Here is a 12,517-nt window from a genome sequence, read left to right as displayed (position 1 = left end):
AGGTTACGAGAAAATGAAATCGCTAAAATACTTGCCCTTTACTACAGGAGTTGTAGTAGTTGTAGCCGAAGTGGTCGTGGATACGGTGGTCGTTGTAGTTGGTATAGCAGCCGAGGTGCTTGTGGTGCAGGCGGAGATGGTGAAAGGGTACGCTCTGGAAACAGTGAACAACGCGTTACAGTGCCCTGATACCCACATACGTGTGTTACCCTCGATACCATAGGTCACACCCTGAGAGTAAACAAAGATATTTGAGGAATTATTTTATTTTGAATGATGTGAGAGGATTTTATACATATAGAGAGAGTAGAATGCTTTAAAAAAATATTTTTTAAAAGCATAACCTTGAGTTTTAGCAAAGTAACATTTAGCATTAAATCTGTACTCTTTGATTTTGAACTTTTTTTTTTTATGTCAAACAAGAAATAATTTATTTTTTTTATTAAATTATATAAATTTTCACTATTTTTACTATTTGAGCTATTAATGGACCCTATTTTTAATAACTTAACTGTATAACATTTAGCTCTTGAGCTATAAAGGAGAAATAACCCTTGAGGGATTATGGGCACGACATGGACTAAATTGTCTCAATTGTGCCGGTGGGCCAAAAAAACAATAAATATCAAATATATAAAAAAAAGAATGCTCCCATATCAAGTCAAGTAAACACATGTTTATATATATATATATATATATATATATATATATATATATATATATATATATATATATATACACACATATATATATATATATATAACGGGTGCACCGGATATGGCCTCGGCTCCGTTCCGGTCGAAAATTTAGCCATGTTTCACTATCCAGTCATATTCTGCTCCTGCCGAATATCACTGCAGAATAATTGACCAGATAGTAAAAAAGTATACAGTAGTACCTGCATTTCTATTACTATGTATAAAGTGGACGTGATTTCATTTATGTCTGTTATGGAATGTATTGAAATGTATGTTTAAAATAAAATAATGTGCTGAAAAATATTTGAATATGCGCCAAACATCTTATATTATAAAGACAAGGAGTGTTAATATAAATAGAAATGAAACATATCATTATAAATGTGCATTACACATATCAGCAATGGCTGGCACATTTTTTTCTACATTGTCTTAACCTTTGAGGGAGGCTAGTTAACTAAGTCATTCTGACCAAAAGTCCGTCTAGCTGTGCGGGTATATCTCCAGAGGTATAGGCCGTAGAGATGAACAACTCGCACTCCCTTTTATTTGTCTAGTTCGTCAAATTGAGTTTATTGATTGACAGGTGACCACGTTAAAGTCAGGACGGAAGTTATGTCAGTATGTTGACACTGAGGGAAACATTTGTTTATTTGGTAGTAAATCTATCTTAATTAGGGGGAGGGGCTTCAAGCCACACCTCTACACGTGTAAACTTAACAGGTATGAGTTTGTTTACTTGCAAAAAAATGTCAAGTAAAGCGCTGGACTACAAACCACACATCTACACGAGTGCCGAGTTTGCTTACTTGGAGATAAATCTCTATTAGTAGCCAGGACCATATATCATACCTACATGAGTGACCTTTTGATACACAAATCATCTGTATATTACTATATTTCATAGCCCAGCAAGCCTTAACTAATTAAAAGTAAAAGTACCACGATGGCTGCCAGGTCGTGCGGTTTACGCGCTGGACCGTCGTTCGGATTTATCGATGGTCTCGGTTTCAAACTCTGCAGCTCCCATCCCCCGTCGTCCTGCGGGAAGTTTGGACTAGGAAGTAAACTATCCTCAACTCTATAGGATCATCCGAAAAATGTAAAGCAAACAAACAAGGCTCAGATTTATGTTTATTAGGGTAAAAGACACTGACCAGGGCTATCTTAAAGGGAGATCTAAACACCCCCCTACTCCTTATGTTATTTCTTTATGTCGGTAATAAGTGTGACAGGTGGGGAAATGTGACGTGTGTTTGGCGTGTTTAATGTCTAGGGGATGATTATTTTTAAAGCTATCACACACCAACCTATCAGCATATGAATCGGGAGCAGACACGCAACGAGACAAGCAATGAAAGATAGATACAAAAGTTAAAAATGAAGAATATTTATTTACATAAATATACATATAAGAATAAAAAGGGGGAGGGTTTGCATCTATCTCTAAATAATACTAGATTTAATCATCACTCTTGCACCTAATAAGAGAGTATGTCACTTTGTCCTCTGACTTAGCTGGTTTTCCTGTTGATGTCGCAGCTGGCTGTGTCCTGGCTTGAGGTTCTGCAGCTGGAGGTGGCGCTCTAGCGGATAGAGGGACGCTGGTGATTCAGTTATTGTGGAGTTTCAATCCAAAGTTCTGATATCTGTAGTGGGCACAGTAGGGCGGGTGGCCGGCTACCGTGGGCACAAGGTTACTGCGGGCAGAGCGGATCTGCCGTGGGCAGCGTAGTGAACAGGATAATTCCAGTGAGTTGCAGAGGGTTTGGCGTAGCTATGACGTCTCACACAGATCTGTATCTATAGGGACGTCGCACCTAACAAGTTGACAGGTGGGCTGTCGAATAGGCGGGCAAGGCCGATAGCGCCAAGTAGTAGAGTTGAGTAGTGTCGTGTAGACACTGAACAGCAAATGGCAAATAGTTGAGTAGTGTCGAGTAGGCACTAAGCGGCAAATAGGCAGACACATGAGGGAGGCACCAAGTATTCCTCTAGGAGTAAGAATAAGTGAAGTAGTCCAGACTCGATTGCTCAGCGATAGAGAAATAAGAGGGTCTGAGTTGATTTGGATCTACTTTATATAGGCCTGGAAAATGCGGGCGGAAACAGGAAATGTCCTAGGCTTAGAATTATCTTACACGTGGGTGAAATAGACTTGAGATGGGAGTCGCACATTGGTACGTCGAGAGGCACTTTGACTCGAGTAATCTCCTGGATCAAAGAGAGACGTAGGAGAAAGGGGGGTGGGAGGATTGACTTGCATTCCACACAAGGTGGTGTCCACTGCGGCTGTCAGACATCCTGCCGATAAGATCAAAGAGTCTGTGTGTATCTTTGCCCCGGTCAAGGGAAGACAAATCGAAAGACGTGGCCTAGCTATCTCAAATGTGGTCAACTAAGTCTAGCCTGGAGCGGAAAAGGTGGTGCGGGTGTAGAATTTGGGGGTAGGGTGGGGAAATAATTAAAATAAAATAAATAAATAAAGATAAATAATAATTAATGCTGTGATATATTTGAGTGACTCTGACAGCGAGTTTTTGACTTGTCACAATAAGGAAGATGTTACTTACATACGTTTTTGCACAATAAAATAACACAAAGATGTGCATGTTTATGTAATTCTGCCTTGTATTAAAACCTTTAGAAAGAAAGCTACTTTCATTTTTTTTTAATTCTATTGACTCATTATACAACTAAAAACCTTACAGTAACGTTTAAAATCACATATAGAAAGAAATTAATTTAATCAATAGTAATTAGATCTAGCAACCAAAGAAAAAATATGCTGGAGTGAAACACTTGACCTCTGTAACTAGTGCAATAGATCTACATGATTGACTGACCATGCCAATGTGTTATTTTCTTGCTTGACCACTCAACGCTTTGGTGTATGCCCAAGGAAAAAAAACGCGTGATGGTCATATAAACCCAACTCTAGAACTACGTGTGTAGGCCCACAACCAGGTTGTTTAAATCAGTCGGACACACAGTCTTTTTAGCTTTTGGGTAGCGAGGGCTGGATGAATTTTTTTCTAAAGTTGGTTTTCCTAATGTCTGAAGTTTTTAGATCATTATATAGATAGGATGGCTGCTTGGTCGTACGGTTTTGTGCGCTGGACTGTCGTTAGGACTTGCCGATGGTCCCGGGTTCATACCCTGCCATCCATAGTCGTCCTGCGGAAGGTTCGGACTAGGATAGTAAATTATCTTCAACTCTGAAGGAACATCCAAAACAGGCAAAACACTTTACAAACAAACAAACATTTTTAGCAAGATTACAAAATAGTTTGTGCTTCACACAAACTCAGACGCGATCCCCTTATATGCCTCCATGGATCCGCGTCTAAAAGACAGACTGCAACCAAAGAAACCTAACTCGTTTTTAAGCATCTAATGTTCAGCATAATATAAGAAACTATGCATCATAAAAGAAAGAGAAACACAACCCTATCTCCTCCAATGCAAAAAGAAAGCGTAGCTAGGAATAAGACATCATTTGGGGGCCCGGGGAGCTTGACCTCTGGGCCCCAGCATTTTGCGTATTATTTAATATTTAATGTAAAAAAATACTCATTTGGGGACCCACATCAAGTGGGGGCCCGGGGGGATTTTCACATTCTCCCCCCCTTCCTCCCCCACCCTGGCTACGCCACTGCATAAAGAAGACATGTGTACGTATCGAAAGTGTTGTCGATGCTATTGTATATGTAGGCACAACACCCTTAGCCCTCTGAATGACAAAATGGTCATAATTGTATCGACGTTGGACGAAACTATGTATATACTTATCGTATTAAAATTTGACATATCAACACATGCACCAACTAATGTTAAAGTTAAGTAATTAGATTCCGTTAAGACACATGTACGAGAAACATTCAATTAACACAACTGAAATGTTGACACACATGTTAATAAAACACAAGAAATGGGCGTTTCCAAACACAATGTGTGTGCGTTACCAACAAATGTTATGAGCGTTATTTAAGCGTATAATCATGGTCGTTACCTTAAGACATTTCTGTGCAGAATATTGATTATCGATTCTTACAACTAGTGGTTGAGACAGGTCATTGTTCAAGAATGGACAATACGTTTTGAACTTTTTATGTCTATGAGTTGACTTGCAGGAGACTTGTGTGACTACTTCCTCAACTGAAAATTTACACACGATAAAATTTACTCATGTTTTAATAAATGTCATTAAAAAAGTGTTTTTCTGGACTTTTCTTTAATTTTTAGCGGCCCCTGAAAGGGGAAAAGACTTTATTAGTTTTGTGTGAAATATCTGTCAGTCTGTCCGTCCCGTTTAGATCTCGTAAACTAGAAAAGATGGTGAAAATCTTACATCATAATATTTTAGCCCATTCAAAGTTCTGATGCAATGGCTACTTTTTTCTTTTCTAAAAGCGAAAAATCTATTTTTTTAAATCACTTATGCAAGCATTTTTTTTCATAAAAATACACCACTTATACAACTGTTCACTATTAATAGTAATAGACATGCAAGGCTCTTTAGTGGGGGGAACTATTACGCAAATGGATTTAGACTTTTTGTTAAAAAATGTCTTTTACATTTGTATTGCTACGTTCTGTAAGTTCTGTCCTACTAGCTACTACATTTAACCAAAAAATAATGTTTACTTTTTTTTAAAGAGAAAAAAATCTATTCAGTATGCATATAAGTTGAACATACTTTAAAACAACAATTGATAAGTAGGTTTTCATATTATCTCTTGAACTGCAGGATGTAGCACTCACTATAGGTTTAACGTAAGGAAATTTTTATTAACGAAACCCTTCACAAAACAATTAGAATAATTAGATATTCATTAAAAGACATCAGTTAGGCCAAGTTCTCATTTAATTACACATTCACTTTCACCTATCCTTTGCTCTGCTAGACCGCTGGGGCACCATACAAGATCTGTCAACCTTCTTTCTTCATTCTTTTCTGTCATTTGTCTTTGATAAAATTTAATTCTGATGTTATTTCTGAAAATAATAAAACCTGTCTTTTTATCTGCCTGGATGGACCACTTCGGGGGCCGATTTTGAGTTCGTGTTTCTTGTTTTTGTAACCTTGTTTTTTAATTAACGTCCAACATTTTTTAAAGTTAATTTAAATCAATAATTTATATGTTAGCCTCTATCGACCTTTGCAACTGCAAGTACGATAAATGTATCATCTATTTATTCAACGTTACAATTAGACAATATCAATATGTTCCTCTCTCTTTCTAATTATCTTAGTCTATCCATCCATCTATCTATGTATCTATTTATCTATCTATCTATCTATCTATCTATCTATCTATCTATCTATCTATCTATCTATCTATCTATCTATCTATCTATCTATCCATCCATCCATCCATCCATCTATCTATCTATCTATCTATCTATCTATCTATCTCTATCTATCTATCTATCTATCTATCTATCTATCTATCTATCTATCTATCTATCTATCTATCTATCTATCTATTTTCTATATCGATCTATATGCCCTGGCCATATATTAGCCTATATGACAATGTAGGATCGTCCGCTGTCCCTTTGGCTCATACTTTACACCAGTGATGCTCAAAATACGGCCCGCGGGCCAGATCCGGCACGCGACGTGGTTCCATCCGGCCCACCGAAACGTCGGCACAAGGTGTGGAACTTCCCCATCCAAACAAAAGAAAAAGGTTGAAAAAATATATCTTTGCCTACGTTTGAACTCTCACTTTTTCTATGATGGATTGGTATCATGATCTTTAACATTTGTGTGTATATGAAATGGGATTCTGAATGTAGAATCTACCAGGAAAAGTATACATATCTTTACTTTGTTGTTGAACATTATAATAACCCAACATATTTATTTAATAAGGAAGTGTGGCTGTCTAATAAAACAACAACATAAAAACGTCATTATAAAATAGAGATGGAGATGATAATTTTTATTTTGCATGGGGAATGTCTGGTCCAAGTCATTTTTGCTAGCTTACTAAAAAAGGTAAAGAACTTTTTTTTTACATTTTGCCATTTTTTGCTAATTTTTGTAGGAAGAATAAATCTTTTTTAGTTTCTCTTTATTAACATGTCATTAGTTTTGAATGTATCGGTAAGGTTAATAATTATTATTAAAAAAAATATAAGTGTACGCTAAATGAATATATGGAATTGTTGTGGCTGAGTGGAAACGGCACTTGAAACCAGAAGTCCCGTGTTCGAATCTTGGTGAAGACTCTAGGTAGACAACTTCGGGGGCCGATTTTTAGTTTGTGTTTCCACACAAACTATCTTTGTAACCTTGTTGTTTTTTTTTTACATTTTTTAATACTTTGTTGCTTTTACACAGTTACTTTCTTATGCTAGAAAATTAATTTTTAACTTCCTTAATTGAAAAAGAAATGCCACGGAAGATACATACCTTGCTGACTGACGCATAGGCCAACCCCTAGTAAAATCGTAACCAAACATAACAACATCATCTTGAGTCACTCGCTTATGTAAGGAATTCTCTAACACCAAAGTAATAAAAGCACAATTGTTTTGAATGGAGGGGCAAGAATTGACCTATCACTGGTCATTGGACGAGCGACATGAACTTATATAACTGCTGACCCTGTCAATGAAGTGCGTGGGGGTGTCCTACAAATTGACTAATGACTTCATTGCTGTATTATTCATCACCTGTTAGTATGTCTGGTGACTATTAAAGGGCTACATATATATATAGCATTAGCTTTGCCTTTGAAGTTAGGTGAATATCGAGTTCCTTTAATATACTGTTCCCTTGCAACAATTTTTTTTAGTTTTCGGTTGTATAAATATACTTTTGTTTTTGTTCTTCAATAGTTCCCTTTTTTTTATGACAAGGTTTTATTTAAAACAGATATCCCAGATACAATCAGAATATCATGTTAGTAAACAAGTAACACAGACAAACCAAGTATTATATCATTTTAGTAAACAAGTAACCCAGATAAACCAAGTATTATATCATGTTAGTAAACAAGTAATCCAGATAAACCAAGTATTATATCATTTTAGTAAACAAGTAACCCAGATAAACCAAGTATTATATCATGTTAGTAAACAAGTAACCCAGATAAACCAAGTATTATATCATGTTAGTAAACAAGTAACCCAGATAAACCAAGTATTATATCATTTTAGTAAACAAGTAACCCAGATAAACCAAGTATTATATCATGTTAGTAAACAAGTAACCCAGATAAACCAAGTATTATATCATTTAAGTAAACAAGTAACCCAGATAAACCAAGTATTATATCATGTTAGTAAACAAGTAACCCAGATAAACCAAGTATTATATCATATTAGTAAACAAGTAACCCAGATAAACCAAGTATTATATCATGTTAGTAAACAAGTAACCCAGATAAACCAAGTATTATATCATGTTAGTAAACAAGTAACCCAGATAAACCAAGTATTATATCATTTTAGTAAACAAGTAACCCAGATAAACCAAGTATTATATCATGTTAGTAAACAAGTAATCAAGATAAACCAAGTATTATATCATGTTAGTAAACAAGTAACCCAGATAAATCAAGTATTATATCATGTTAGTAAACAAGCAACCCAGATAAACCAAGTATTATATCATGTTAGTAAACAAGCAACCCAGATAAACCAAGTATTATATCATGTTAGTAAACAAGTAACCAAGATAAACCAAGTATTATATCATGTTAGTAAACAAGTAACCCAGATAAATCAAGTATTATATCATGTTAGTAAACAAGCAACCCAGATAAACCAAGTATTATATCATGTTAGTAAACAAGCAACCCAGATAAACCAAGTATTATATCATGTTAGTAAACAAGATGCCCAAATAAACTGAAAATTATATATATTATTTTTTGGAAAACAATATTTTAAATCTTTGACCAAAAAGCTGATGAAGTCCCTAGTCTTTACGTCCATGAACAAACTATTTTGCAGGATAAGATTAATATCAGCCTTTAAGGGTTTTTGTATTTTTAATGCACATGTTTGACTTGCCTTGATTGATAGCCAGTTAGAGACAAGCCAGCATCAGGTGAAAATATGAAAAGAATGTTAAAACGACCCCCTATAGCGGGGTATAGAAACTCAAAGCGAATGTGAGTCAAAATAGTAATTCTTTTTTTTTTCTTTATTTTTCTTTTGTGGAGCCCCTTTTTGTGGATACCCCGTGGCTGTAGTCCCACCTGCACTCCTTTAAATCAGGCCCTTTACACACACACATATATATCTCTTCAAGGGTTTTTCCATGAAAGATGCCTTTCCAAAACACTAACGATTCTTAAAGATAACCTTCACCCAGTAAACAACTATTACATAAGATCTGAACGAAGTGGTCGTCTCTTTTCCATTAGAACTAAAACAGAAAGATTTAAAAACTCCTTCATTCCACTTTCGGTCAGAGTGTTACAAGATCATCTGTCATCATCGAGAAGTTCATAGAAGTCTAATTCATAAAGCGCTGGTTGTGAGTGTGTATGTGTTTCGTTTGTGAATGTTGTTCGTATCTAGAATGTTATTGTTACTGTAGTTACGCTGAGGTTGTCAATTGTTGTCAAACTGAATTTCCATTTGATTGGATCAATAAAAATTATCTTATATATTTTATGTTATCTTATATATATATATAAATAAAAGAAAAATGGGCTCTTACCAACAGCGCCAACTGTGTTCTACATTAAGTATTTACTATTTAGTGACACCGACTAAGATTTAACTAAAAAAATATTTTCCTTATTCTAAAAAAAATAGTCTTCGGTTTACAGATAAAACAGTTAGCATATGTATCTATCTATCTATCTATCTATCTATCTATCTATCTATCTATCTATCTATCTATCTATCTATCTATCTATCTATCCTATCTATCTATCTATCTATCTATCTATCTATCTATCTATCTATCTATCTATATATATATATATATATATATATATATATATATAGAGAGAGAGAGAGAGAGAGAGAGAGAGAGAGAGAAACAGAGACGGAGTCAGAGAGAGAGAGAGAGAGAGAGAGACAGCAAGACAGACTCAGAGAGGCAGACTCAGAGAGGCAGACTCTAAGATATAAAGATAATGGCTGGATAAACAAAATCAGAACTTCAAAAATATTGAAGGATGAGGTGAGAGAGTATTTGATTACGTAAAGGGCTGAGAAAGAGAGAAAAGGTGTGCTAGAAAGAGATAAAACAATGAGTGGGAATAGGAAAAGAATGAACAAGAGAACGAGAACAAAATACAGAAAGAGACGGAAAGAAAAGTACTATCAAGGTTACGCTGAGAAAGACTCATGCTAAATAATCTGACACTGTAAATATGCATCAAAAGTTCGTAGGACTGCTTCTAAGCAAAACGGTTTCATTAGCGCACTGATGTGGGAGGCGCTTGGGTATTTAGTCTCACGTCCACTAATTTTAGGGGAACAACAATTAATATTGACTCACTATCGTTCATTTACATGTAGATCTCTAATATTAAAAATATAAATAAATTGATACGAGTAGAGAGTAAGAGATAATGCAAATGGCATCAAGGAGATGATGACTAATGAGACTCTGGTTGCACTTTTAATACATAAAGAACAAACAATATATATATTATGGGCGTAGCCAGGAGTTGGAATAAGGTGACTGTTTTTTTTGCTTTGATTTTCTTTATTTAGGTGAGATTTTAATATTAAACCATCACTTGCACTAGCGCAGACAAGAGTGTTTTGAGTTTAAAACCCCCTACAGGGGGTTTTGCGGTTCTATAAAACAAAAAAAAATAATGCAAACGACAATCCCCAAATTCAAAAGCATAGCTAAGAAAGATTTTCATTTTAAAACCCCCTCCGAAATTTTTTTTTACAATAAAACCCCTCTTCAATTTAAGACAAAAGCATACATCAGTAAACAGATTATTTGAGTGTAGCCATGAGGGGTTTTGTGTTTAAAACCTCCATTTCAGCGGGGTTTGAACCTAAACACCACCTCTTCGAAAAAAGCGTATTACGCACTCATAATTTTATGAGCGTAGCCAAAAGGGGTTTTGAGTTAAACCCCCTCCTCCAGAGAGCTTTAAATTAAAAACCCCTTCAAATGGTTTTGAGTTTAAAACACGCTTCAGTGGGGTTTGTAGCTAAAAACTACCTCTTCAATATAAACAAAAAAGGAAATTACATACTCAAAATTCTATGAGCGTAGCCAAAGGGGGTTTTGAGTTCACCCCCCCCCCAACAGATGATTTTGACGATATATTTTCCCTTCCATATATTTTAAAATCTAAAGCAAACTACAGTCGCCTAATTCCAAGAGCGTAGCCAAGAGAGGTGACACATTTCTACCAGTCGCTGGGCTTCATTCATGAAGTGCATCTGCCAAAATAAAAAAAAAACTAAATGTGGCTCAACAAAGATGTGGCTCAACAAAGATGTGGCTCAACAAAGATGGCTAAGACTGATTTTAGGAGTCAGTTATAGAGATCGGGTCTCAATCAAGGAAATGCTATACCTAACTGGAAGTCGAACCCTAAGTAAGATTGTGACAGAGAGTCGCATGAGGTTTACGGGACATGTTCTCCGACAAAGTGAATTACGCATACTAAGAATTGCTATGACATTACATGACATTACGATGAAAGCGCACACAGGGACTTCCTAGTACAACTTGCCGCCACACTTTCATGGAGGACCTCAGAGCAGTGGACACCAGGTGGGAACAGGCTTCACATATTAATAGTGACAGATTTTTGTGGAGGCAGCGTGCCTCCAAATCCGCCGAACGGCGCGGGAGGATCTAAGGTTCCTTATGTCCGTGTAGAGTAGAATCTTGGAGTTTTCTTTAACTCAGCACTATCTTTCGACCCACACGTAAGTCAGCTCTGCAAAGGTCTTTATTTGCAGCTGCGCAGATTAGGCCAGATCCGACCATATTTAACAACGGAGTCAACTAGCTGTAACATTCATACCCTCCCGCCTTGATTACTGCAACGCCGTGCTAGCGCTGGCATACCCGCCAAACTGCAACGAATTCAGAACACCACCGCACGAATAGTCCTACTAAAACAAGACGAGATTCTGCTACTACGCTCTTGCGCACGCTCTATTGGCTCCTGTGAAAGCGAGAATCGACTACAAGGTGGGCATACTTTGTCATCAGTGTATAATAAAGGAATGCCCTTGTACCTTAGCGAAGTGATCACTCCACATGTCCCTCAGAGAGCCCTGCGCTCAATGGACTCAACGCTTCTAATAGTGCCACGTTTCACCCTCAAAAGCTACGGTCTGCGGGCTTTTTTCAGTGTACGGACCAAAGGTTTGGAACTACTTTTAAGAAGAACATTAAAACCTACCTATTTAAATTTTTTTTTAGATTATCTTGCCATTTTAGCTCTCGTGTTTATGTTTGTAATGTTATCACAGCGCCTTGAGCCTACATTTTGTTTGTGAACAGCGCTTTATAAATAATAAATAAAATTATTATTATTATTATTATGATATATAATATACATTTGCTTTTTAAAATTGCATCAGTGATTCGAGGATTTTTAGAATTCTAGGGTGGGGAAGGAATATATTCCGTTTTAGTAGCTTAGAGAGGGGGGCGTGCTGTACAGATACAATGTATCCATGTTATTATAGTAGCAAATAAATTAAATTTCTTCGACTAATATAAGAAACTTTTATTAGTAACAAAATATTGTTGTTTTAATTAATTGCAGTAATATAACGTGACGGTCGCCATTACACTGCACTGAATGGTAAACATCCTTAACCATACCTATGTTTAACATACATGCAACAAT

The sequence above is a fragment of the Biomphalaria glabrata genome, chromosome 7 (genome assembly GCF_947242115.1).
Source record: "Biomphalaria glabrata chromosome 7, xgBioGlab47.1, whole genome shotgun sequence".
NCBI lineage: Eukaryota > Metazoa > Mollusca > Gastropoda > Planorbidae > Biomphalaria > Biomphalaria glabrata.
The sequence above is the reverse complement of the archived record's forward strand: the minus strand, read 5'-3'. Positions refer to the sequence as shown.